The following is a 27,915-nucleotide window of genomic DNA, read 5'->3' as shown; positions in this document are numbered from 1 at the left end:
GAGATTAGGAACTTACCGCCAATGGCAAGAAGAGGACCGACACAGGTCCGCTCAAGGGAGACTGTGCACTGGGAGCAGGCAGAAGACTGGACCTGGCCCTCCTGTCCCAGGGCCACACCCAGGGGACACCTCTGGGGCATGTTGGATGAGGCTCTGAGAGGGTTCTGGCCCTGCTGAAGCCACCTCTCCTGAGTCAGTGGAGGCATGGCCACGTGTGCACGGAGCCAGCTCACGCAGCCTGAGGGACTCGGGGCAGACACCGCAGGAACTTCGAGATGTGAGGGCGACTGAATCCTGGGAAGGGCTGTGACTCAGACTGAGGGCTGAGGCCGTGGGCTGTTTCTCATGGGCTGCCGCTTCAGTCTGACTCCAGCCCCGCGGGAGGGGGACACGTCAGCTCCCGGCCTCGCCTCCCGCGGGCCCTGCAAGTTCACAGCTGTGGCCTCTACCATGGTCCTGGAGAGGAGTCTGAGGCCAAGAGGTCAGCTGTTCCCCAATGAGTCACTGTGACGCCACCTTCTCACCCTCCATTCTCGATCCCCGGCCCCTCCGGGGAGTCCTGGCCCCACATCCCGCTCCTTCTTGCCTGCGGAGCTCATGAGTCAGGCCGCCTGGCCTATTTTTAAGCCATTTCTCTGATCCGCGGTGGGTGAGGTTGTTTACCCTGGACCAGAACTGCTGTGGGACTGTCCTTCCAGTCTCCTCTACTCCAAGGCCTTGAAGACTGTCGAGAAAGGGCGGTTGCAGTCACAGGCGTCCAGCCGGCCCACGGCGACCTGCTGTCAGCGGCAGCCTGTCCAGGCCCTGGAGACCAGGGTGCAGAGCCGCCTGGCCTTGGGCGTCCTACAGCCTGGCACAGCAGCCAGAGTGGGGGCTTGAGTTCATCAGCAAAAGCAGTTAGGAAGTGCTGTGGGGTGCTGCGTGGATGCGGACGGGCCAGCCTCCTCAGAGGGCCGCCAGCCATCAGCCCTGTCCCAGGCCTCAGGGGGCCTTGGTTGGTCCTCTTCCCCTCCCACGATGGACAGAGCAACCTAAGGGCAGGAGCTCCACCTGGCTCGTGTTTCTAACCCCAACTCTGCCCAGGAGAGGCTCTGTAAAGCCTGTTTACTCTCTCCTGCTCAGCACCTCTGGGGCAAGTGGGATGGACAGCCAGCAAGCCTGTCAAGGACTGCTCCCAGTGGAGGGGCACGGAGGGGCGCAGAGGGCCCGTGTTGCGAACGGGCAAAGGTGGAGAGGGCGCCCTGGCCCAGCAGTCTCAGCATCTGCAGAGGGCTTGTGCAAACACAGACCACCGGTCCACCCACCAGCGTCTCCCATCCGTATGTCAAGGTGGAGCCCAAGAAGTTTCCAGTAACACTAGTGCCGTGGGCGCCCTGCGTGGCGTGTGCACACGTGTGCGTGTAAGTAGGTGCTTTCTCTTCTGTGACAAAATGTCTGAGAATCAGCCCGAGGCGGGCAGGCGTCCTTGGCTCGGCGTGGAGGTTTCGGGCCGTGGCTGCCTGGCATTGTAGCTTTGGGCCGGTCGGGAGGCAGGCATCATGACGGAGCACTCAGCCCCGGAGACCTGTTCACCTCGGGGGGACTGGGGAGCAGAGAGCCGGGAGGGGACACCCAGTGACTAACTGCCTCCCAGTAGACCACGCCTCCCAAAGGTTCTGCCACTTCAACAGCACACCGGGGATTGAGCGTCAACACACGGGCCTCTGCAGAATCCTCCAGAACCAAACTCTGGCAAGCTCCACCCAACCTGTGGCCAATGACTTCTGCAGCATGGCTGCAGCCCGGACCCATCCATGGGAGACAGGCCAGCCCAAAGGAGTGAGTCCTTTCAAAGGTTCTGGGCTTGAAATCGAGGCCATAGGTCAGAGGCAGACTTCCTGGGGTTGCCGCTTGCTGGAGGACAGTAAGCATTCAGCATTAGGCTTGAACCCACTGTCTCTCTTAGAAACTAGGAGCTTGAGCCGGGCGTGGTGGGCACGCTTGTAATCCCCGCGCTTGGGAGGCGGAGACAGGAGGATTGCGCTGGTTCGGAGCCAGTCTCACTGGCTTAAGAGACCCTGTTTCCAAATAAAAAATATAAAATAGGTCTGGGAGTGTAGGCTGGAGTGTAGGGCTTCCAGGAACCCCAGTACCACAAAAAAAGAAAAAGAAAGAAAAGAAACTAGGAGCTTGAAGGGCTTGTGAGGTGGTGGTGTGGTTGATGAAGTTTTTTTTTTTGTTTTTTTTTTTTTATTGGTGCACTGTATTCATACATCATAGTAGGATACATACTTTTGTAGACATACATGCACACTTTTCCCAGTCAGCCCCCACCCAATCCCCACCCCATTCTCTCCCTATCCCTCCCTCCCATGCTTGGCTTAGTAGTTGACATCTAGTATTATGGCAATTTATCTAAAATTAAAAATGATAATCTCACATAACAGTTTCATTTGTCTGATACCAAGCTTTTGATGACTTAAAGATAACATTTCAATATTTCTTTTTGCTTTCTTTCTTACTAGAGAATATTTTTTTCTATTTTTTAGGTGAAACTATCATATATTTATATATTTATTTTTCAGAAAAAAATCTATCCTAGTATGGAATATGGAGTCTAGGTACCCAAAACGATCTTGAAAAAGAACAAAGCTAGAAGATATATATTTTCTGATTTCAAACCATATAAAGCTACAATAATTGAAACAGTGTGGTACTATTCTAAAGGCAAATATATAAACCATTGGAGTTAAATAAAAGCCTAGAGCTAAATTCTTCCCTATATTGTCAAGTTATTTTTGACAAGGTTTCCACGAACATTTGGTAGTGGAAATGATAATCTTTTAACTAAATATTGTTAAAAAATAATAATTACATGGAAAAGAATAAAATTGGACCCTTACCTAATCCCATATACAAATATTAACTCAAAATAGATAATAGACCTAAATACAAATCTTAAGACTATAAACTTTTAGGAGAAAATCTGGGTCATAAAACCTCACAACATTGAAATTGGCAGTGATTTCTTGGTTATGATTTCAATGACACAGGCAACAGAGGAGTATACAGACTCCCTAAAAAATAAAAAAATAAAAAAAATGTATATCCAAAGACAATGTAAACAGAGTTAACAGTTACTAATAGAATGGGATAAAATATTTCCAATTGCTATATCTGAAGGTATATTAATATTCCAACTAGAAATCCTAAAAATTAACAACAATAAAGGCAAACAGTACCATTTAGAGATAGGTAAAAGACTAACATAAATAATGAATCTCCACAGATAGCCAATCTTAATTGTCTGTTGGATGGAAACTCTTGTTTCTCTGGTTCTGGTGAGTGTTACCTATTTCTTCTTTGTAGTTAATCTCTTTGAGTATTTTCTCTAGTGCTGGTTTTGAAGACATAAATTCCTTCAGTTTCTGTTTGTCATGGAAGCTTCTTATTTCTCCATCTAATTTGATAGAAAGTTTTGCTGGGTAGGAAATTTTTGGCTGGAAGTTGTTTTCTTTCAGAGTTTGGAATATGTTACTCCAAGCCCTTCTGGCTCTCATGACTTGGTTTGGGAAGTCTGTAGTGATTCTAATTGGTTTGCCTCTGAATGTCACTTGGCCCTTTGTTTTTGTTGCCTTTAAGATTCTCTGCTTGGCTTCCACATTGGTCATTTTGACAATTATGTGGCGTGGGGATCCTCTTCTCCGATCCTGTCTAAAGGGAGTTCTATAAGTTTCCTGGACCTTTGTATCAACCTCTTGCTCTATGTTTGGAAAATTTTCTATTACTTCCTTGAAGAGATTGTTGATCCCTTTGGTTTCACTTTCTTTTCCCTCCTCTATTCCAATTATTCTTAGGTTAGCTCTCTTAAAATGGGCCCATATTTCTTCAATATCAGATTCCTGCTGTCAGATATTTTTTCCTAGATTAGAAACTATGAGTTCATTTTTGGATTGCTCATCTTCTAAGAGCGAGATTCTGTTCTCCATGTGTTCTAATCGGTTGTTTGTGCTTTGAATTGAGGCCTTTACTTCATTAATTGCATCCTTTATCTCTTTTTGGCTCTCTCTGAGTTCTTTTCGAAGCACCTCTATTATTTCTACAGTTATTTTCCTGATTTGATCTTCTAGAAATCTCTGATTTTCTGTTTTATCGGGTTCTGATGTTGTGGGGTTGTGGGCATTAATTGCTCCAGTATTATTCCTCTTTCCCATGATTTCGGATGTTTGTGCCTTCTCTGGGTTCTTCCCTTGGGTCACTATGACTTCACTTAAGGTGTTCTGGATCTCGAGTCTGTAGTATCTCAGACCCCACTACTCCTTTACTGGGTTTTATCACAGAGTCTCCGACCCAGAGAGTCGATAGAGGCTGCTTTAGACTGTGGGGGGTGCCAGGTTGCACGTTCTCCTATGGTGTGATATCTCTGCCACCGCCACTCCCCCACTGGGTCAAGTCCCAGTGAGTACAGTACTGGGATTTCTCCTCTGTGGCCCGCAATTTGACTCACTGTTCTTGAGTACGCAGATGTGGCTGTACTGGCCTCGCTGAATTCGCTGCTGCTGCTGCCGGTGGCAATATGGCGCCGCTGCTACGCCCTCGGCTATGGGGCTGGCGTTTTTCTTCTTGATTTTGATTTCTACTCTGAATCCCTGCAGCGTGTGCTGAGCTCGGCCACTGGGAGCTTTAGATGCTCTCTGTGCGGAGAAATCCCGCCTGGCTGTTCCGCAGTGGCTCACCTCGGCTTGCTGTAGCTGTCCTGTGAATTCGCCGGTGCCTCCGGCAGTATGGCGCTGCTGCCGCGTCTGCCGCGTCCTCGGGCGTGAGGCCGGTGTATCTCCTCTGTGGCTCTGTTCTCAGTCCGCTTTCTCTCTGGAGCCTGGTGATTTTTTGTTTCTCTGGTGATGGTGTTTTCTGGCTATGAAAGGCGCTGATTTTGTGGTAATGGAGATTTGTTGTTAGCGGAGCTCTTAAGCCCCGCTTTTCTCGGTCGCCATCTTCCCGGAAGTCGATACATTTCTTGATGAAGTTTTTGTAGTAGTGATAAAGCAGACGGCGATATTGTGGATGCAGAAAACCAGGCCGGTCCCGTGGAGCCCCCATCCTGGCAGAGGGAGGATACCCTGGGCCCTGGGAATACAGCAGACAGCATCCTTCCCAGAGACCCTGCAACATGGTGTGATTCTTACACCTGCTTTACACTCGAGGAGCAGAGGTTCCGAGCAGCCCAGCGCTTGGCCCAGTCACACAGCCGCCGCCGGCGGTCTTTTGTGCAGGGAGCGAGATCCAGACCAAGGAGATGGGCCCACGCATTTCCTCTGGACCCAGAGCTCGGCCCACGCAGGCCAGAGGGCACGGGGTCTGGAAGAGCAGAGCCAGGCCCGCCGCTCAGAAGAGTCGAGGGGCTAAGGCTCAAGTCCAGGGCGCGGCGGGCAGCTGGGGAGCTCTCCTCAGACACGGTAGACCCAGGCCGACTGGTTGCTCCTCCCCGCGCCCCGGCCCCAAGGACCAGCAGACAGGCCCTGGAGGAGGCTGGGACAAGACGGCCACTGTTCCCATGCAGGCTCCGCCCAGGAAAAACAACAGGTCTTCCCACTGTGGGGCCTCTTTGATTTGGACACTCTGTGTGGTCTCCTCCGATGCAGAACGCAGGGCCTGTTGGTCATTTACTGAGGAGGTAGTCGTACAACAGCCGGACCCTCAGCTGTCCTAGGAGCCCAGGACCCTGACCTCTGACTCCCTCAACACCCCAGGACTCGCTAACCCCTGGGACCCCTTTGACCCTAGGACTTCCTGACCCCTGAAATCCCCATGACCCCGGGCCCCCAATCCCTGAATCCTCATGACCTCAGAACTCCTTGACCCATGAATCCCTCAGTACCCCAGGATCCCCTAACCTACAGAATCCTCATGACCTCCAGGACCCCCTGACTCCAGGGCCCTTGTGTCTCCCAGTATCCCCCGATCCCCAGAACTCTCATAACCCCAAGATCCCCCAATCCCTGCAATCCTCACTACCCCAGGGTCCTTGTGACCTCCAGATCCCCCAACCACCTTGTCCTGCGGCCCCCGGGATCTCTGACCCAGGCCTCTTACGACCCCAGGACCCCCAGCATCCGGCACTCCCTCCTCTGCCCCCTTCCCACCCACCCTGCTCGTCAGGTCCTTCCCAACACTCTCCCTCTGCTCACACAACCTCCTCGTCCTGAGAGTCCTCCTCACCTCCTCCCTGTCCTGAGAGTCCTCTTCACTTCTTCCCATCCCCTGAGAGTCCTTCTCACCTCCTCCCCATCCCTTGAGAGTCCTCTTCATCTCCTCCCATCCCCTGAGAGTCCTCCTCACCTCCTCCCATCCCCTGAGAGTCCTCCTCACCTCCTCACCATCCCCTGAGAGTCCTCCTCACCTCCTCCCATCCCCTGAGAGTCCTCCTCACCTCCTCCCCATCCCTTGAGAGTCCTCTTCACCTCCTCCCATCCCCTGAGAGTCCTCCTCACCTCCTCCCATCCCCTGAGAGTCCTCCTCACCTCCTCCCCATCCCTTGAGAGTCCTCTTCACCTCCTCCCATCCCCTGAGAGTCCTCCTCACCTCCTCCCATCCCCTGAGAGTCCTCCTCACCTCCTCACCATCCCCTGAGAGTCCTCTTCACCTCCTCCCATCCCCTGAGAGTCCTCCTCACCTCCTCCCATCACCTGAGAGTCCTCCTCACCTCCTCCCATCACCTGGGAGTCCTCCTCGCCTCCTCCCATCCCCTGAGAGTCCTCTTCACCATCCCCTGAGAGTCCTCTTTTCCTCCTCCCCGTCCCCTGAGAGTCCTCTTCACCTCCTCCCATCCCCTGAGAGTCCTCTTCACCTCCTCCCATCCCCTGAGAGTCCTCCTCACCTCCTCATGTCCCCTGAGAGTCCTCCTCACCTCCTCCCATCCCCGAGAGTCCTCCTCACCTCCTCATGTCCCCTGAGAGTCCTCCTCACCTCCTCCTGTTCCCTTAGAGTCCTCCTCACCTCCTCCCATCACCTGAGAGTCCTCCTCACCTCCTCCCTTCCCCTGAGAGTCCTCCTCACCTCCTCCCGTCCCCTGAGAGTCCTCTTCACCTCCTCCCATCCCCTGAGAGTCCTCCTCACCTCCTCCCATCACCTGAGAGTCCTCCTCACCTCCTCCCATCCCCTGAGAGTCCTCTTTACCTCCTCCCATCCCGAGAGTCCTCCTCACCTCCTCCCTGTTCCCTGAGAGTCCTCCTCACCTCCTCCCATCCCCTGAGAGTCCTCTTCACCATCCCCTGAGAGTCCTCTTTTCCTCCTCCCCGTCCCCTGAGAGTCCTCTTCACCTCCTCCCATCCCCTGAGAGTCCTCCTCACCTCCTCCCATCCCCTGAGAGTCCTCCTCACCTCCTCCCATCCCCTGAGAGTCCTCCTCACCTCCTCCCCACCCCAAGAGTCCTCCTCACCTCCTCCCGTCCCCTGAGAGTCCTCTTCACCTCCTCCTGTCCCATGAGAATCCTCTTCACCTCCTCCCTTTCCCCGTTCCCTCCTTGGGCAGCGCTGACCGCAGCCTGCTTCTCCAGGGGCTCCGGGCACTGCTTCACATCTATGGGTCATCCCTGGGACAGGACCTGATATCCATCCCCTGTCGAGCCCCCCCATGGCAGCACCCTGGTCTGTGGCTCTCGCCTGGCACAGGGCAGCACTCAAGAGGAATCTCCTGTGAGAGGGGCCAAGTGTGGCTTCTTGCCACTCTGCCCCAGGACGCAGGGCCGGGTGCGACCCTTCCTTCCAGAGTGCCGAGGATGGAACGGAGGCAGATCCTGACTGCCCAGGGTGGAGGTGGCAGACACCAGCTCAGCCTGGTGATGGAGACCAGCGTCCGCAGGGACAGGTCACCTGGGCAGTGTGGCCCCTGCTCTGGTGGGATGAGAAGGTGCCCGCCCGAGGCCTCCCTCCCAGGAGCCCGCCACCCACCTCACTGTGAGGGAGATGGCAGCAGACCAGCCTCGGGCCTCCCACGGAGCCCTGCGCGACCCTCACGCTGTCAACCGCGTTGGAGACGCGGAGCCCGAGAAGCTGTCACCACCCACAGGAGCCCCAGGACACTGACCACCATCCCGTGGGGCCCTGGACAGGAAAGGACACTGGGGAAGCCAAGCAACCGCGAGGAAATGCGTGGCTTTGGGCACGGTGACGCGCCCAGGCGGGTCCTAGCGTGGACAGTGCCCACGGGAGCCACGCCGGCACCAGGCGTGGTGTGTGCGGCAACCGTGTGTACCATCTTGGCAATTTTCCTGTACATCTACAACTTCCTTATTTTCATTTGTCCAGGTCATATAGGTTGTTCATTTTTATTTTGATTGGTGCATTGCAGTCATACGCCATCTTAATGGAATACAAGATGGCAGAGAATCCAAAACTTCTAAAATTAAACATTCTTACATTTAAAAAGTATTGCGGCCGGGCGCAGTGTCACACATCTCTAATCCCAGTACTTGAGAGGCTGAGACAGGAGGATCGCAAGTTTGCGGCCAGCCTCAGCCACTTAGCGAGGCCCTCCGCAACTTATTATGATCCTTTTTCAAAATAAAAAAATAAAATAAAATAGGACTGGGAGTCTTCAAACAAATGTACCACAAAAGGAAAAAAAAAGAAAAATAAATAAAAACCCAAACAGTATTTGCTTATACAAGCTGCTCGTCAGACTCCGCCTGGCGGCCTGGACTTGGGCAGCCCTGGACAAGCTCTGGGTGTTTCTGGTCCTGGCTCCTCCTCCTGCAGGCGGTGTTACTGGGTCTCTCCAGCGTCCCCAGACTTCAGGTCTCGGCTCAGCACCTCTGGGCTCCTGTCTGCCTTCACCTGGTTCCTGCTCCTGTGAATCCTTGTGAGTCCTGACCTGTGTCTGGGAGGATGCTTGGTGCAGTTATAGCCTCTCTGGGGCCTGGCCATGGGGCCCTGCAGCCGCTGTGTGTGGACACCTGCCCATCTTGCTTGCAGCCAGGATGCGCCTCATGGAGCGGGTGCCCCAGACACTTGTGTACGTGGAGGCTGCACACTTTTCTAGCTTCTTATTTTTGTTTTCTTTATTTTATTTTATTTTTTGTACTGGGGATTGAGCCCAGGGGCATTCTGCATCTGAGCTGCAGCCCAGCCCTGTTTTATTTTTTATTTTGAACTAGGGTTTCACTCATTTGCTGAAAGCCTCATTAAGTTGCCTAGGCTGGCCTTGAACCTGCCGTCCTCCTGTCTCAGCCTCCCAAGTACTGGGCTTACAGGCATGCACCACCATGCCGGGCAAGTTTTCTAGCTTTTGTCTGAGACTTGAGAGGTCTGGGACCCGAGCCTCTAGAGGGTCCTTGGGCTTCTTTTGGGGTGCTGTTCTCATGGAAAAGGCTCCCCTGACAGTTCCAGGTCCTCTCTCTACCCATTTACCCTTGCCGGGCGACCGCTCAGAGAAGCTGTCCTTGCATCCTGAGAGCTCAGAGGTGGGTGGCGTGCAGCCTCTGCCTCTGCCTCTGCCGCTGACGTTCTTGTCAGCGTGCAGCACCATGGTTTCCTGTGGCATGTGACTGAAGTCCGTCCCTCCGGTCCTGATCCCCAAACCCACTGCGCTGCCCCAAAGCCAGCAGGCCCTGGCCGCGCACCCGTGGGTGCTGCCTCTGAGGAGACGGGTCTCTGTGGGTATGACTGAGCCAAGAACTTGAGATGGTTCTGTGTCTCAGGGGTGTGGTCAGCAGGGTCCTCCTGAGAGGGAGGCAGAGATTTGAGAGCCCTGGAAGAGGACGCGGTGTGCAGCGGGAGGCAGGTGCATGATGCGGCCAGGGAGAGGAATGGGAGGGCTGGGGCGGCACCTGGGGTCCCCGCAGAGGGGGCTTCCTGGCTCTGTCAGCTGGAGGACTCGGCGCTGCGGCTGTGAGACCACTTGGCTCTCAGGCAGGGACCAGATGGGGTGGGGAGGTGAAGGGAGCCCCGGCTCCCAGAGGCAGAGCGTCTGGAAGGGTAAATATTCCCAAGGTTCCTTCCCTTCTCAAGAAAAGCCCAGATGTTCAGCTCGCTCCCCCCGTGGCAGCCTGCACCGGGCCCTGGTCTTCCTGGACGCCCCCTCATTCCATACGGGGTGGACGGGGTGTCCCTCCTGAGGACTGCGGGCCTGAGGCTGGGGGCTGCATTGTTCTTGTCAACCAGCCCCCTTCTGTCCTTCAAGGCAGCGGTCACCAAAGACTAGAGCTCCCAAGGCCGCCTGGCTTGTCCTCCTTGTGTGCGTGAGGCACTCATGAGGACCGCTCCTCTGACGCCTGACCAGCAGGCGCACTGACCGAGCCCTCCAGCGCTGCACGTCTGTGCCCGCCCTGGGCTCCGGCCTCCCCTCCCTCCCTGCAGTCAGCTCCTTTCAAACGAAGGGAACCTGCTTTCTGGGGCCGCAGAGGCCGCGTCTGAGGCTTGCACACATGCATCGCAGCCACGGCGGGTGGCCGCGCTCTGCCAGCGCTCCCAACCACACTCGGCGGCCCTGCATTCTTTGGGATCATGTGGGCTATTTCTAAGCTGCACCGGGATTTGCTTAAGGAGTCAGTCTTGGGTTCTCTGGAATGGTGGAAGACGCCCTTTTCATCCCGTGCTACCAGAAATGGTTACGTGCTCAAAGTAGAACAACCTGAAACAACACAAGAGCTGGCGGGTCGGGGAGCAGCAGCCAGCGCAGGAGGCGGGAAGCCAGCCGCTGCACGATTTGGGGGCATTCAGGGGTCATCGCCTCAAAACCAAGTGGGCGGATGGGTGGCTGGGCGCTCGAGGCGGCAGGAGGACCCGCCTCGTCCTGAAGGTCGGGGGTGGTTGTAAACTTCTTCACGCAGGATGAGGGAGACGGCCGCTTCCTGTAGCTGTCCAGGGCCCGAGAAGGTGCTGGAAGCGGCAGCTGTGAAGCAGCGCCCAGGAAGGAGCCGCCAGGCCCTCCCCGCCTGCTCCTCTCCTGGGTCCTGGCCACAGAGGACAGGCCGCGGTCTGGCTGCCTCGGGGTCTCTGGTGGGGTTGGGTGGAGACGCTGCACTTCAGTGCGTCCTGGATATCACCAGGAATCAAAGCGTCCCAGACCTGGGTGCTCATGGAGGGGCTCATCTTGGGAAGGGGTTCAATGCTCAATAGAACAGAGATTCCCGACAGGTGACACTTGTGCAGCCCGGATGACAAGACCTGCCACTGACGGCCACGCTCTGCCCTGCAGGCTCGGCCGCAGTGGTCCCCAGTCTAGGTGCACGCTCCAGAGGGGACAGTGGGCTTGTTCTCCAGACGTGGACCTGGTCTCCAGGGCTGGGGTCAGGATTGTGTAAGGCCTCTGTGCCCATGCCCCTCCAGCTTAGCGTGTTCCCTGGCTGGCTTTGCTCACCAGCATGGCTCTCTGTCCATCTTCTCAGCGTCCAGCAAATGTCCTGGGGCAGAAAGTAGAGCTGGACCACCGGTGTGGTCTACAGATACATGCAAACACAAGTCATGTTCACACCCTCGGGGCCACCCAGCTGCTGAGTCCTCTGCAGTGCAGGGAAAACAGGTGTGTGTTCCCAGAGCCAAGCTGGGCCCCGTGCTACTGTGTGAGGGCTGAGCAGTCGGCTGGGCCGTGCACCCGCGGAGGCCTGTGGAGGCAGGGCAGGACGTGGTGGGAGCTCCAGTCTATGCAGCAGTCAGAGGAGTCCCTGGGAACTCCCGAGGAGCTCGGACTTTGGATTCTAATGCGTCTATCAGTAACCCAGAGGAGCTCAGGATTCCAAAGTGGATTTCACGATGTCCCACCCTCCAGGAGCAGGTCTGGGATCCATCAGAGGGTCTATAACCCCGTCCAGCAGGCCCTCAGACAGGCCACTCCCACCCCAAAGCCACAAGAGGAACAGGAGCTCCCTGACCCAGGGCAGCCTGACCGCACAGGGGCCAGCCATCCTGCCTTCTCTGCTAGGTCCCGAAACCCTTCCTGCCCGACACCTGGACACGGAGCCGTGGCCCTGGGTCAGCGGCATGGAGCCCAGCTGCTTCTGGGTCATCCACAGGCACCACCCCGCAATGCGAGGGGCCTCCATCTTGCCACACCGCACGTGGGTGACCTGCAGTGAGGTCCTGTCTGCAAGCCAGGCTGTGGGGCCCTTGGGAGGGCTAAGGGTGCTGGGCCTGGGTGGGGCTGACCCAGAGACCAGAGGGGAGCCAGCAGGAGGCCTGGCCTGTCTCCTTCTCAACTCTCCTTCTTAACCCCCGGGAGGGCACAGAGTCAGTGTGCACAGCGTGTAGGCCCTGAGGACGGGCTTGGTCCTGCCTGGGCCCCTCCCAGCACATGGGGCCTTCTCTGCACCCACAGGCCTCACTGGACGGCACGGCCCTAGGGGTCACCCCTACCCTCTGCATGAGGAGCCAGCAGAGAAAGGACGGCCCCCTGCCCCTCGATGTCCCATGCTGTGTGGGGTCTGGCTCTCCCCTCTTGGGTCTAGCCTTTGTGCTGGTCTGGCATCTGCACAGCCTCCACCTCCTGCTGGCCCCAACTCTGCTTCTCACCCCACCCCACCCCCTCCCCCTCCCCCAGCCTGCCAAGTCCAGGCCTGTCTTCCCCAAACCCACTCCCTCCCATCCCTGTCCTCCCACTGGCCAGAGGCCATGGAGCCGTCCAGCCGCCCGGCACTGCCTCTCCAGCCCCTCCCTGGAGCCCGGCTCTGAGCTCCAGCTCAGCCAGGTGCCTGGCAGCCAGCCTTGGTCTCAGCCGCGCCCTGCCCACCTGGGACCTGCGGCCTTCCTGGCCGCTCATGGAAAGCGGACACCCCACGAGGCCCCTGGGCCCAGGCTCTCCCGCCCTTCCTCCCTTCCAAAGCCCCCCTTCCTCTGACGAGGCGGAAGCATGGGCCAGGGAGCAGGAGGGAGAGAAGAGGCAGAGGCAGGCTTGCCTTGAGAGCCACCTGCCTCAGAAGCCCACCCCCAGACGCTGTTAGGATCCAGCCTCGTGGGCCTCTTCCCCGAGGGTCCCTCCTGCCTGACGTGTGAGTCGCCATCTTGTCCACGCTCGCCCACCTGCACCCTCACCCCCACGAGTGGTCCAGAACCTGCATTTCTCTAATAGTCCCTGCTCGGCAGTGTCCACCCTGCTGCCCTGTGCTATCTGCAGGAGCCCTTTCCCTGGTGAGGCACTGCCCTCCCTCCACTCCACACAGCACCAGCTTCACCACCTGCAGTGTTGACGCAGGGGCACGGCTAATTCCTCTTTACCTCCCGTGCAGCCTAAACCAGGGCGAGGTCTCTGGCTGCCCAGGTCAGTGCCCCCACTCGGTGACATAACGGGTGTTCTCGAAGCTGGGCGTGGTGGTGCACACTTGTAATCCCAGCATTTGGGAGGCTGAGACAGGAGGATCGCAATTCAAGGACAGCCTCAGCTACTTAGTGAGGCCCTTTGCAATTCAGTGAGACCCTGTTTCAAAATAAAGGATTAAAAATTAGAGCTGGGGGTGTAGCTTGGAGGTAGAATGCCCCTGGGTTCAATCCCTCATACCAGAAAATAAAAATTATAACAGGTATTCTCTGGACACAGCTTCACTCCATCCGGGGACCTCCATGCTTCTAGACTGGGAATTTTTTTTATTAATTTGCATACTTTTTTATAATGGGGATTAAACTCAGGGGTGCTCTACCTCTGAGCTATACCCCTAGCCGTTTGAGTTGTTTTTATTTCTGAAGCAGTCTACGTTGCCGAGGCTGGCCTCAAACCTGTGATCTTCCTGTCTCAGCTTCCCAAGCCCTCTCCTTGCCCCGCCTCCAGTAGCCAGGGGCCTGGCTTCTGTCTTCGTTTCCCTGGCCCAGAGCAGCATGCAAATGGAATCAGCCGGCCTGTGGTGTTGGGCCTGGCTTCTTTCACTTAGCAGCAGGCCTTCAGAATTCCTTCGTGCCGTCTGGGGACTCACTGACTCATCCGGCTTTACTGCGGCTTAGCTCCTCTGTGCGCCTGCTGAGGGGCAGCCCGGCGGCTTCTGGTTCTGCAGGAAGCTGCTCTACATGCTCCTTTGCAAGTTTGTGCAGGAATGTGAAATCTTGGTTGGTAAACATCTGGCCAAGCAGTAAGAGATGGCTTAGTTTTGTGAGAAGCGCCAAACCCTCCCCCCAAGTGGCAACACCATCCACGGCCCCAACACAACACACACAGGCACACACACATGCACACACATGTACAGAACAAGAGCTCCCGCTGCCCCAGTCCATGCTGCACGGCTGCTGTCTCGAGCTTTTGCCCACACATAGGGCACGAGTGAGCCGCGGGTCTCGGGGGCCCGCTCCCCTCCACATCTGGGATGGAGAGATGGAGCGCAGATGCTCCCGTGGGCCGCGGCGACCTGGAAGCCATTCGTTAGACGGCAGATGAGCTCAGGGCTGTGAGCTGGCTCCGCAGGCCGCTGGTTTTATGTCTTGCTGACAGTCCAAACGACTCTAGGTGACGCGGGCGGGGGCGGCCAGCAGCCTCGGCTTCGTGTGCACACGGCTGTGCTCGTGAGACCCGACCGCCAGCACCACGCATTCCTTTTTTTATTTTTTATTTTTAGCACTGGGGATCGAACCCAGGGGCGTTCTACCTTCAAGCTACACCTCCAGCCCCATTTTTTTGTTTACTTTGAAACAGAATCCTGCTAGGTTGCTGGAAGTCTCGCTAAGTGGATGAGGTTGGTCTTGAACCTACAACCCTTTTGTCTCAGCCTTCCACATATTACAGGCATGCTCCACCGCACCTGGCTCACATTTTCCTAAATGCACAATCTCTCTAGGTGGTGGAGAACAGCTGGTCTTTGGGGAAGCATTTCTGATTAGGGTGTGTAGGGTAACAGGTGCTAAGGAAGTTACAGATAATTCAGTTCCCTCGGAACCACCAAGCCCGTGGCCGTCGGCATGCCTGGGGCACGCTGACGCAGGGAGGAGCGCTGAGAGCCTCCAGGGTCCCCACTTGGTAGTAGGGCTGAGAGGGAGGTGCAGGTCTTTGCATCCTAAGATGGCGCTCTGAGGTGAGCCCGGCCGGTGGTGGGGTGGGGCAGCCGGGCTCTCGACCTGGGCTCAGTGCAGTCTGAACAGGTGGCAATCACAAGTGTTATTCCTTTCCTACCCCCGTGCCTCCCAGGCCCTGGGAGGGGAAGGACGCGTCCCAGTCGGCTTTGGCTTCTTTCCATTTTTGCTGGCTTGGGAAGGGCCTGAGGAAGCAGGCCGGAGGACACTGGAGGCAGCGCAGGAGGGAGGGAGCCGGAACCAGCTCCGCTGGCGCAGATGTCCACCGTGAGACACAGAATCCCAGAACACAGAGACGGAGGGGCCCGGGGAGGTGGAGTGAACCATACAGACTAGGGCCTGCCCCTGGGAGCCCCAGAGGTGAACCCACGACCTCCCTGACCCCAGCATCCCGAGCACGGTGCCTCCCGCATCCCAGGTGGCGCTGCCCGGCAGGCAAGGGGACAGCCCTGCTGGACTGCAGCCAGGATCACACTGTGGTACCGGGTTCTCAGAGGAGCCCAGGGCTGAGAAAAGTAACAGTGAGATCGATGCCAGCCACCGAAGGCCAGGTGGGCACGTCCTGAGACCGCCCAGACCGTGCAGGTCTGAAGGTGACCGTGTATTTGTGAAAAAGCCACCCAAGCACACACTCTGATTGGGTGCAGCACAGCGTGGGCGGCACGTATCGGTGAGGAGAGCTAGTGCACTGCAGAAAAACAACATCCAGCTGCCCACCCTGACTCCGAGGCCAGGAGCCAGTCACGACTGTGACAGCCAGGGAGGGGCTGCGCCCCACACCGCGCCCGCGCGTCATCTAAATACTCCTGTCTTTGCAGGGCCTGTTGCTGGCTGAGAAGGCTGCGTGCAGGTGAACAGCGGGGGACACCGCGGATGTGCCAGCTGCGACCGGGATTGCAGAGGTAGGGTGCAGCGAGCTCTCCTCGTTGGGGCCGGGACGGATGTCGCCATCCCTGCCTTTCTCTGCTACCTCACAGGCCGGGATGTATTGTATAGCCTCAGGACGTGGGTTGGAGCTGCTTGGTGAGCACCCTGCTGGGTCAGGGCCTGGGTTAGTTAGCACCGTGTTGATTGGCGATGGTGCACTAGTTAGCCTTGACACGTGGGTTAGTTGGTGTTGTGCCGACATTGTCTCATGGTTTGTGTTGTTCCAGTGTTGGGGCGTGGGTCAGTATTCAGCTGACGTGGTGCAGAGCGTGGGGTCTCAGCCGATGTGCTCTGACCAGCTGAGGGTGGCTCTCGGAGTGAGCAGGAAGCCGTTATCAGATGGTCCCACCAACCCACGCTGGTTCCGTCCATGGCAGGCTGGGGTGGCTCGGCTGAGGCTCGTTCATAGACGGAGGTCTGAAGCCGGCCCGTGCCCACGTCCTCACTGTGTTCCAGGCAGAAAAGCAGGGTTTGGGCAAAAATGGGGCTGGGCTGTGGGCAGCCATGGCGGGATGCCGGGGAGCCACGGAAGGCGTGTGCTCACAGGGCCCTGAAGGCCGGTGTTGGGAAGGAGAAGGAGCCCTCAGCGGCCCCCCGAAGGTGCCGTGGGGCCGTCTGGAGCACGGAGGTGGGAAGCCCTGTGTGAGAGGCAGGAATGGCACCAGCGCGCTCCACACACAGCCACGCTCCGCCGCACCATCTGAGGCCCACGCGGAGGCCCTTGTCTGGTCACTCAGAGACCGTGGACCGCAAGATATGGCAGACCCAAGAAAGAGCCTGGAAATTCACAACACGCGTTGCCCAGGGCAACCACGCTGGGAGAGCGAGAAGCACCACAGCTCCTCCGTGGTCAGGGCGGGTGCGGCCACTCACCATTCACTGAATCCGTGCTCCTCCACCCGGGGGAAGGAGCATTCTGGGCTTGTTCTGATGAAGTTGTGCAAAGCAGAGGGACATCCCCAGACACAGCAGCTCCCGCCAGCACATGAGCCCTGTGGGACACACAGACCCCGGCACCTTGCCAGTATGCTTACGGGAGCGCCCCCGCCAGGCCCGCATGCAAGGGCCTCTGGGTTGCCAGTCCCAACCGTTTTCCCCTTCCTAGCGGGCCAGGACACTGCGCACAGATGGCTGATTTTAGCTGTCAACGTTGACTGTAGCAGCGCGGTGTGGTAAGCTTCGGCTGCGGGGGTGGGGAGGTTTACTGGAAAGTGCCACGCCGAAACTTTCTGGGTGACAGGAACCGTCTGTCTAGGCGAGGTGTGAGTCACCCACCCATGGAATGCCTCTGTCCAACCCAGTGACGCAGGACACTTAAACGCGTGTTTCACCACATGAAAACTTACCTAAAAAGCACAAGCAAATGTTGGACTCAGTTGACAAACGCAGCCGAAGTGTCTGGGTGGTGTAGGCGGGCATCTGCTGTTTACCTGAAATGCATCAGAAATAAGGCGGATTGGGCCACACGTGGTGGCACACACCTGTAACCTCAGGGCTCGGGAGGCTGACGCGGGAGGATCGCAGGTTTGCGGCCAGCCTCAGCAACTTAGCCAGACCCTCAGCAACTGAGGGCCTGTTTCTAAAAAGGGAGGGGGCTGGGAATGTAGTTCCATGGTAAAAACTCCCTGAGTTCAATCCCCAGTACCAGAAAAGAAAAATTTGTATTCCTCTTTTGGAGAACAAGGCAGGCGCTGGGTTCTCTAATCAGGTCCAAAGATGTGGGCGCACCCTGTCTCAGGAACTCAGTGTCCAGTGTCCGCAGGGCCAGCTGAGCTGGTGGGCAGAAGGTGGAGGACTGAGTGTCCATGGGGTTAGACGCTCCATAGGGATCCTTGTAGGGGGTAACAGGTGTCAGGATGTGGGGTGCCAACTGCAATGGTCGGCCATCTGGCCATGTCACCCTGTCCTGCTTCCACTGCTGGGCGCTGTGGGGCTCCAGGGAGCGCCCCATGGATGAGACGCAACTGTGCTGAACAGATGGCCTCTCAAGCCACCGGCTCTCAGCCCAGCTGTTGCGATCAACTCCTGACCCTTGGTGACCGTGTGACCCATGTGCCGGGTGGTGGGTGGGGTGGACCCGTCTAGTCCATTGTCCCCAAGCCTGTCCAGTCCTGCACCAGCTGTGGGTCAGAGGAGACCGGGGCAGAGGTGTGCAGGAGCAGGGCGGGTGTGCTAAGCGCAGGGCTTCTCCCGCAGGACGAAGCCCTTTCCGGGGCAGGTGGGTCTCCCTTCCGCCCCCTGTGCAGCCAGGAAGACATGAGAGGAGGGCTGGGCAGGGCGTGGGGAGAAGAGGCTTTGATCCGCTTGCTGGCTCTTCGGGGAATCCGCCTTCCTCAGTCTCCACACCACCCTCGTTCCTTGGCCCGCACACCTCTGGAAGCGCTGGCCTCTTCTTTTCTTCTCTTTGCCCTTCCTCACACCCACACGGTGATTTTACCTAAACCCAGATAACCGCCTAGCTCACAGACTCCTTTGGGATAGTGAGGAGGGGCATGTGTCCTGTCATGGGACACTACAGAGACTCGCTGCAACATGCCAGGGTCAAACAGAGCTGGGTCCAGAACCCAGGCTTTCTGTCTCCAAGGCCTGTGGTCAGTTTGGGTGACCAGTGACTGCACACCCTCCCCAGCGGACGCGGGCATCACAGGACCCCAGGATGGAGCGGCCCAGGGTTCAGGAACTGCTGGATTCTGAGGTCAGATGATGCCTTCGGGATTGGGGCCTTTTTCTCTCCTGCCTCCGTCCTTTGCTGGGCTTCACGGGGTCGAGCGACTGCAGGTCTTGGAGGAGGGTGACTTTTTTGTCCCATACAGCCCTCAGGCAGGAGGATGGGCCGGCTGAGAGCTGCAGCCTGTGTCCTACCATGCATCTGGATGGGGTCCATTTCTGGAGGTGACTGGGTATTAGGCCAGAAGGTCCTTGAACTACAGGGTCTTGCCAGCCCAGAGGGGCCGTGGCTGCAGGCCCTGTCAACACGCGCTGGGATGCTCTCCTGGGAGGACCGTGCCTTTGCATTATCTATCTTGCCATGACAGACAGACTTCACAAAGCCCCTGGCCCCTCCAGGGCTTCCCTAGAACGCCCACCTTTCCCCACAGCGCCCCTCAGGCCCACGGAACTCGAGGCTGCTGACCAGTGAAGTCATGGGAGCCACAGGCTAGCTGCTGACCCCTGCCGTTGTCTGAGGGCTGTCGTGCAGGTGGCCTCGGGCCCTTCTGCACCTGGACTTCCGTCTGTGTGCTCCGCTCCCTGCCCTCCGGTGGAGGGCCAGGTATTTATACCTTGGCACCTGTCTACCGGAGCCAGCTCCCCGGCCGCCCTCTGGGTGCTGATCTGAGCTCTTGCCGCCAGGAGAGGACACAGTTGTCCTGTCCTCCCGCCCCTCACCTGGCCTGGGCCCCTGCCAGGGCTTGGCCGGCAGGTGTGGAGGAACTCGGGGATCGCTGACAGGAGGCCATCACTCAGCGGAGCTGGGATGGAAGAGCCCCTGAGGCGCGGGTGAGCTGCTGTGCATGCTGGGGAGTGGAAACGTCTTCCCGTCCATGCCCCGGTCTGCACATCGCCCCAGGGGAGGATGGATGGCGTCCCAGCCCCAGCCCATCATCCCTGCAGGCCTGACTCCTGTGCGGCCCCTCTGCTTCTGCATCTTATTTATTTTTATTTTATTTATGGGGTGTGTGTGTGTGTTACTGGGGGTTGAACTCAGGGGCATTCTACCTCCAAGTCACACTCATAGACCTTTGTATGCTTTGATTTGAAGCAGGATGTCACTGGGTTGCTGAGACCCTCACTACTTGCTGAGTCTGGCCTTGAACCTGCCATCCTTCTATCTCCTCCTCCCAAGTCCTGGGTCTACAGGTGTGCGCTCTCTGGGTGCGTCGCGGTCAGGCACCCGGAGGTGCCGCCACTCACTGTGTTGTTGTCTGGGACCGAGGGCCGCTGGTCCCCTCGCCATCTCGCATCTCACTCTGCTCCCCGTCCCCCCGTCCTCACAGCCAGGGGCACAGGTGTCTCCAGTGTTACACCGTAAAGAACCCACTGTGCAGAGCCAGGGCTCCAGGTGCGCCGAGGCTTCTCTGCGGCACGTGGACCGTGGCTGCTGAGCCCAGAGCGTGCGTGGCAGAGCCGGCCGGCCCGGACTGGGAGCCAGTCACGGCTCCTTAACATGGGCGTCGTCTCCTCAGTCTAACGGTGGCAAAACGCATTTCACTTTCTATTTAGTCAGCTTTTTATAACAAATATAAACACACATCGCTTAGAGCACCAAACAGCTCCATAAAGCCTGTTGTGGGAAACAGCATCCCGCCCAGACCCGCCCCGCCCCTGTGGCAACTACACACAGCCCTCGGCTGCGCCCGGGTGCTCTCCTCTGTCACCCTCCGTGAGCCCTGCGTTGCCGCTTCTTGAGGTCCCTCGGGTGGAGGTCACGTCCGCCCCCCGCAGAGCCCGCTGCACCCTGCAGGCTCAGCTGGCACTCAGCGCTGACTTTATGACGGTCACGTTTCTGTGATCCTGAGACTGACCAAATACCGCCATTTCCTTGTTTTTATTGCATGTGTTGTTCTAAGTGTGTTGGATTCGTGGAGCCCCCTCCCCGCAGCTTCCTGAGAGGGCTGGGGATGGCTGCTGAGAAGCTGTGCCTCTGCCCAGGGTGGCGCTCCCCTGTCCCTCAGCCTCCTGGGGGGCGAGGTCTGGGCTAGACCCCTCCTGTGTGTTTGCCTCTGTCCACCTTGCCTACAACACCATCTCCCCCACTCGTGGGGACGTTTATCAACCATTCCTGTGAGCCCTGCCGCCACCTCTCTTGGGAAGCCTTCCTGGTTTCTGCAGATCTGCCTGCTGGCCTGTCTTCTAACTCGTATCCTACTTTTTATATCTCTCCTTTGGCCTTTGTGTACATCCTATTTATTCAGTAACTCACCATCCACCGGCCAGTAACTCATTTCTTAAACACCATATGTGTTGGAGGACTTTGCAAGGAACCAAAAAGATAAAAAGCAAAAAACAAAATCTCTGCACGAAGGAGAATCTGAGAACCTTGGTGCTCGAAGGACCCAGAGCCGTGCGTGTCGCCCGTCCCGTGGAGGAAGGGCTGAGGCCGTGAGCCTCACGGGGACCCAACCCCGCTCTCCAGACTCCGGGCTCCTGCACATCCCGTGACGACACAGGTTTCTGTGACCAAAGGAACGGTCACGTCGCGAGACGACAGAGACGAGCCAAGGGCTGCGACCAGTCTCCCTAGAGGGAGCGTGTTTATGATAGAAGCTCCGGGAGCCGCAGAATCAGAAAGAGCTCGAGACGAGGTGCCCACAGGCCCAGTGTCCTTGGTGATTCTGCAAGGGTGGCGGTGATGGTTGATGATGGTGGTGGTGGGGATGAGGGTGATGGTGGTGGCGATATGGTGGTGGTGATGGTGACAGTTATGATGTTGATGGTTGTGATGGTGAGGTTATGGTGGTAATGTAATGATAGTGGGAATGGTTGGTGAGGATAATGGGGATGAGGGTGATGGTGGTGGTGGTGATAGTGATGGTGTTGGCAATATTGACAGTGATAATGGCGAGATCATGGTTGTGATGATGATAGTGACGTGGTGATGTCGATGATGGTGACGGTGATATTGACGGTGATGATGGTGAGATTATGGTTGTGACGGTGATAGTGATGGTTGTAATTATGATGGTGATGGTTGATGATGATAATGGTGATGGTGTTGACAGTGATGGTGGTGGTAGTGGTGATGGTGGTGATGGTGATGGTGTTGACGGTGATGGTGGTGGTGGTGGTAGTGGTTATAGAGATGGCGATGTTGTAGTGATGATGATGATGATAATGAAGCAAAAGAAATTAAAACATGAACAGCACCAATTAGCGACCACAAGCTGCTGAGTGCCTGTTCTCTGCCAAAGACCATACTAAATATGCTACCTGAACTGGCTCATTGAATCCCTACCCCTACTCCGTGAGAGATAAGGGATATTCTACTCATTTTACGCAGGAAGAAGCTGAGACAGAGAGCTATGAAATGGTTGGTGGTGGCAGAGCTGGGATCTTGCCCCAGGCTTCTGACCCCAGAGAGAGGCGCAGTGTTGGGTGAGTGTGCTGGCCCATTTGCCTAAGCGTCTGGTAAAGGACATGTGGAGTGCACACACTGGGCCGGACGTGGTGGCGCAGGCCTGTAAGTCCAGCCTCTTCGGAGGCTGAGGTAAGAGGATCACAAGTTCAAAGTCAGACTGAGCACCTTAGCAAGACCCCATCTCCAAAGCTTTTTAACTTTTGAAATGGCCTGAGGCTGTAGTAGAGCAGGAGAGCACTCACCCAGCACATGCAAGGCCCTGGGTTCAATCCCCACCACTTCCAAAGGAAGGACGCAAGAAAGGGGGGAGAAAGAAACGCGCAGACCAGCAGATGTTCAGAGCGGGATTTGTGACCAGATAAGAAGCATTCCAGAGTGGGTCTGTGGTGTGTGCGGTGCCGTGGGGGAGGGAATCCTCTGAAGCATGCCCTTTGCAGCCAGGGAATCGCTTCCCCACCAACAACCCACATCAGTCCGGCAGTGAGCACTCTTGGTGTCTGGGGCCGGGCTGTCAGAACCCAGATGCGCCACCCGGGGATTCTTTACTTGGGAAAACTGCCCAGTCCCAGGTCACAGCCATGATACGGCTCCCACAGATCAAGAGCAGCTTGGGACATTGTGGCGAGCTGTCGGCGAGCAACACCATCGCGGAGAGCTGAGGCCTTCGCGGCCCGGGCCCGGGCGGCCACAGGCTTACACGCACCAGCTGCAGCCAGCGTGTGCCCGGCTCTGGACTTCCTCTGCAGCTGAGCACCTCTCAGATGAAAGCAAAATTTCCTGTGCCCTTGATCTCAGAGTTGTCCCTCAGACTTCCCACTTCCTCAAAAGCTGTGCCCAGAAGGCAAGAAAAAAATACATTTTTGGCAGATAGGAGTGGGCCTTGGAAGTCCTTTGAACGGCCCATTTCCTGCCCAGTGCCTGAAGCAAACCGCTCACCTCTGCAGCCTCGGCGCGTGACACCAGTGCCACACTCAGCCCCACAGCGTCAGTGAGCGGGGACTGGCTGGCAGACCCCGAATGGGCATCGTGTTCCGTACCCGCATATGCTTCTGTGTAAAACAAATGCCGAGACTCTCCCAATCCCACGATTCTGCCTTAAGTAGAACTGTCCCGAGCGGCCCTGCCTAGCCACCCAGATTACACCGAGCAGAAGCTCGGGCGAGTCTGGCCTTGCTCGACTCCACACGCGGAGTGTTTCCAATACAATTCTCCTGCATGAATGAATGAAGCCGTAAAGGAATGAATCGAGCAGGTGGCCTGTGGCTCTGATGGAGCGCAGCCGGGTGATATCAAGCCAGCTGCGTTCTCAGGACAGCAGCCTTCCCGGGGACCACACCGAGGACCTTCGCCCGCCGTCCCTGCTGTGGGCACTTCATTCTGCGTCCCCGGGGCCATCTCACCAGCCTTGACCGCTGCTCCCTGCCTGACGCCCAGGACGGCTCCGGCCACTCAGGGCTTCCAGGAAGCACCCTGAGTGGACAGGCTCCGGGGCCTCCTCCATCCAGCACACTCTGCCTCGTTTGCCCTTGAGAGGCAGGCAGGGCCCCAGACTCCCACTCCACCCCACTTGCTCCGCAGACCCTGGGCCCGAGTTCCCTGACACACGGGGAGCAGGCGCACCAGCTTCCTCTGCAGTCTTCCCCGCAGGAGCCCAGCGTTTGACGCCACCCATGGCAGGTGCTGATCATAACACACCTGACCCCACGGCTTAAACGTGGGCTCCATCAGGGAATGGTGGTGCACACCTGTAATCCTGGTACGCGGGAGGCTGAGACAGGAGGATTGTAGGTTCAAGAATGGCCTCAGCAATTTAGCGAGACCCTTAGCAAATTACTCAGGAGGAGGCGAAGAGCTGCCGTCTCCAGCTGCCCTGAGCCTGGGTCACTCGGGCGGAGGAATCAACCCTCCTGGGCCTCGGTTTCCCTTCTGGGAAGAGAGCAGCCATCTCCTGCTGGGACAGTGAGCTGAGGGCCACTCGGTGAGAGTCCTCCCAGGGGCCAGGCTTGGCCCCAAAGGATGCCCACGCAGCGTTCTGGCCTGCCCGCAAGCATCCTGCCCTCGAGCTCCCGAGACAGTCGTAGGAGCTCTCCCTCCTCCCTCCTCTCCTCCTTCCCTTCCTTCCTTCCCTCCCTCCTTCCTCCGTTCTCTGTTGCACAGGGTTGCCTGGTGTGGCTTGCTGCTCCCCTGAGGTTCTAGACACAGAGGCCTGGCTTCCTACGCCATCTTGCAAACTCTCCTGCTCAACATCCATCAAGCGCTTTTGCTCGCAGGCTTTTATTTGTTTGTTTTGTTGGTTGGTTGGTTTTTTGTCTTTTGGTACTGAGGATGGAACCCAGGGGCCTTCTAGCTCGGGGCTATACCCCCAGACCTATCTTTTATACTTTATTTGGAAACAAGGTCTCACTAAGTTGCTGAGAGCCTCACTAAGCTGCTTAGGCTGGCTTCGAACCTGTGCGATCCTCCTGTCTCAGCCTCCCAAGCGCTGGGATTATAAGCGTGTGCCACCACGCCCGGCATCTACTGGGGTCGTGGTTCCTGCCTTCCAGGGGTCCCAGGATACCAGCAAGAAGACACAAACTTGTGCCATTAGATGGCACATTCTTGAAGGAAGAGGCTGGCTGCCCCGTGAGCCCTCCCAGGTGCAGCCGAGCATCCTTTTGCCGAGCACCCTTAAGTCGAGACACTGTGAGCAAACCCGCTCCTTTCCTCTGGGTGGCCTGTCCCCTTGAAGCCCGGTCTCCGCTGTCTCTATGGACCGGTGCTTAATAACCTGGGACGCAGGAAGGAGCCTGTGCATGGGCGGGTCGCCATGCAGGCTGCTCAGTGCTGGCCCTTAGAGAGAGGACTGAGGTGTTTCCTATGGTCTGTGAAACAGCCAAAGAGTGATAGACCATCAGGCATCCCCGGGAGCCGCTCAGCCCCAGGACACGGCCAGCTCGGCTCTGCAGAGGGCGACCTGAGCTGACCTCTCCAACGGGTCATGTCCCAATGGCTCTTGTGTGTGGCACGGGAGTCTGGCAGTGCCATTGGGCTGACGCCCGCCCATGCCAAGTCCACTCTCACTGCACGAGCAAGAGGTCCCTGCAGGTCCCACGGATGCACCACCGTGGCGCTCAGAGAGCTGAGCTCCACCAGAATCGTTTCTAGGGAAGAGATTGGGCAAGAATGGCTCGGAAGCCTGTCTGCATCCCCCGTACGCACAGAGCAGCACACGCCGTCTCACAACACACGGGCCATCTCCGCCCCCGCTCCCGCAACCTGGACGCATAGGCGCAGGCTTGTGCCGGGACGGCCAGCAGGGCCTCTGCACGCAGGAAGCGTCTGAGCTCCGGGGAAGACGTGGCCAGCTGTGTTCCGCTGATCCTGGTGGGACTGGTTTTGATAAGCCCCAGCCCCAGGCTCGCTGCAGAGGAAATTGCCTCTGAAGAGCAGGAAGCCGCCTGCTGTGCCTCCGAGGGCCCCTTCCTCCATCGTCCCCTCCCGGGACAGCAATTTCCCCTTGAGAACACCCTGACTGATGTGCCGGGTCAGCCCGAGGCTGCAGTCTCCGCTGCTAACTGCTCCCAGATCCCGCACGTACTTGGGAGCGGCCCGGCTGGCAGAGGGCCTGTCCCTGACCCCAGGGTGGCAGCCAACTCACACACCAGGGGCACACACACGCCCGGGAGAACACGCCCTGGCACATCTCCCCGGCTGGTCTGAGGCGGGCACCTGTCACTGTAGGCAGAGTGCAGGGCCCTGCATCTCGGCATTCTCTGAGAGACCAGGAGAACATCTCATAAGCAGCCCCTCCGGGTCAGGTCCCCTCCAGCCAGCAGGCCCTGGGCCCACGCCCCGCCAGCAGGAGGCAGCAGCAAGGCTGAGCTTAGGTTGGTGCGCCGCTGGGGGCGGGTCCCTGGTTAGAAAAGTGCTAGAAGGTGGTTTGCAGGCTTCAGTTGCTGACCCACCTTGCCAGGTGCTCATGGAGGGGTAAGGGGGCCCGCCCGCCCGCCCGCCCCTTTCTCTCAGCTCCTCCCAGGTGCGATGTTTATTAATTTGTTATTGATTTGCACTCTACCTTAACGACAACAGTGTGGCCGTGGGCTCCAGGCCTGACTGGGTCACCTGCGCCTCCCATGGCGGGCGGCATGCTGGCTGCATAGACGCTGGGGAGTCCACTGGCCTTCCCTGACACCGACCTCTAAGACGAGGAAGCTCCTGATCAGAAGACGCTGGGACCTCGGGGATGGAAGCGCAAGGGGCTTGGAGGGTGCGGGGGCCGCCAGCACCTACACCCGGCCTGCCTCACGGGTGTCCGGGAAGCCCAGGGCTCACCCACTTGCTGAGTCAGACCTCTGACGAGGACTTAGTGGACAGGTTGCCCTCCTCCATGAGGAACTGAGAGCCTTGTCAGTCAGCTCGGCCCTGCAGTGCCCCCGAGCTGTGGCAGAGGATGGGGTGATACTGTGGGTTCTTTGAGCTCTTCCCCTGGTTCCAGAAGTTTTTTCAGGGTCTGTGCGACCCTTCATGAGATGACCAGGCGTAAGCACTGGGCGTCTCATTTCCCAGTCGCTCTAGGCCGGCCTGGGTGCCTGCAACTGTCCTTTGGACTTCAGGTCACCACCGGCCACCCAGCCCTGGACAAGGGGCCTACAGCTCACAGAGGCGGCCAGCTTTGCCAAAGTCGGCCACAAGTAAAGGGAGACGTCCTTATGAGCTTCGATCTCAGCCTGTGAATCTTGCGCTGTGACTGGCCAGAGCCGTCAGGACAGCGCCGGGCACTAACAGGCAGTCTTGAGATTGTGGCTTCCTGGGGCCGCTAGAGCAGGGGCGCTAGAGGAGGCAGGCAGCTGTGGGTCAGAGGAGGAATCGGCTTCCTAGCACCTGCTGGGACGTTCTGCTGTGACAGAAGACAGTGGCCAGAGGGAGATGGGGCTTTTGAGGTCCCTTCTGGTCAGCTGACGGCCCCCTCATGGTGTCTGCCCACAGTGGACAACGGATGAGCTCAGTGGGGCCCCTTTGCTAAGGCACAGGCTGCTCTGCCCCGTGGCCCAGTCACCACCCAGGGCCCCGCCGCAACCCAGGGTGAGGGTTCCTGATGGGCTGCCTCGCTCCCTCGCCCGTGCCTACGGAGCCCAGCCAAGTCCTGAACACAGGTTCCCGAGAGCCGCCCAGAGCGCACACCGTGTGAGCCGTGGACACTTGCAGGGAGAGAGGGGCACGGGAGAAGCGGCTCCGGGCAGTGACGGGGAGTAGGTGGCTGTGATGTGTGAGGGCCTGCGAGCTCTCTCCTCATATGCAGCCCTGCTGTGGTCCTGAGAGCTCGGGAAGGAGCCCAGTCCAGGCAGGAGCAGTGCAGAGGGCACAAGCCCCTGGGGGGTCACAGAGTCAGCCAGGCCATGATGGACAGGAGAGACAGAGGAGGGCCCGTGTGCAGGGTGTGCGGATGCTGGGGTTACGAGGGGCTTGGTCAGGTGAGCGCGCTACCTGGACACACCTGGGCCTCCATGACAGCCGGTGGGGCAGGGCTGGGCGATGCTCTAAGCACCGGGGCCCCTCTCCTGGTCCATGGACGTCAGCAGCTTTGAAGAGGCGTGGCCTCTGGGGGACGGACACACAGGTGCATCCACAGTGGCCTTCAAACGTGGCTGATGCCGGTGTTCCACCTTCTGTTCCTCCGCGAGGAGTAGAGGGCCAGGCTCCGCACACAGAGCCCCGCCAGCGGCCACTATCTCCACAGTGTCCCGAGGAGCCCACCACCTCTGCATCGGCCCGCTGGGGCTCGGCTTGGGGCAAGGCTGGTGGTGGCCACGGGTCTCTGCGGCCGGGGCTGAGACTGGAAAGGCACCGCCCGGAGTGGCTTCAGTGGTCACTTTTCCCCATTAGGAAGATGTTACATAGCCCAGATAGCCGTGGAAACGTTTACGGGCCTGGCTGTTTACACGTTCTGAAGCCGCTGGTCATGTGCTAAAG

This window comes from Muscardinus avellanarius (genome assembly GCF_963383645.1).
Source record: "Muscardinus avellanarius genome assembly, chromosome: 10".
Lineage (NCBI taxonomy): Eukaryota > Metazoa > Chordata > Mammalia > Rodentia > Gliridae > Muscardinus > Muscardinus avellanarius.
The sequence above is the reverse complement of the archived record's forward strand: the minus strand, read 5'-3'. Positions refer to the sequence as shown.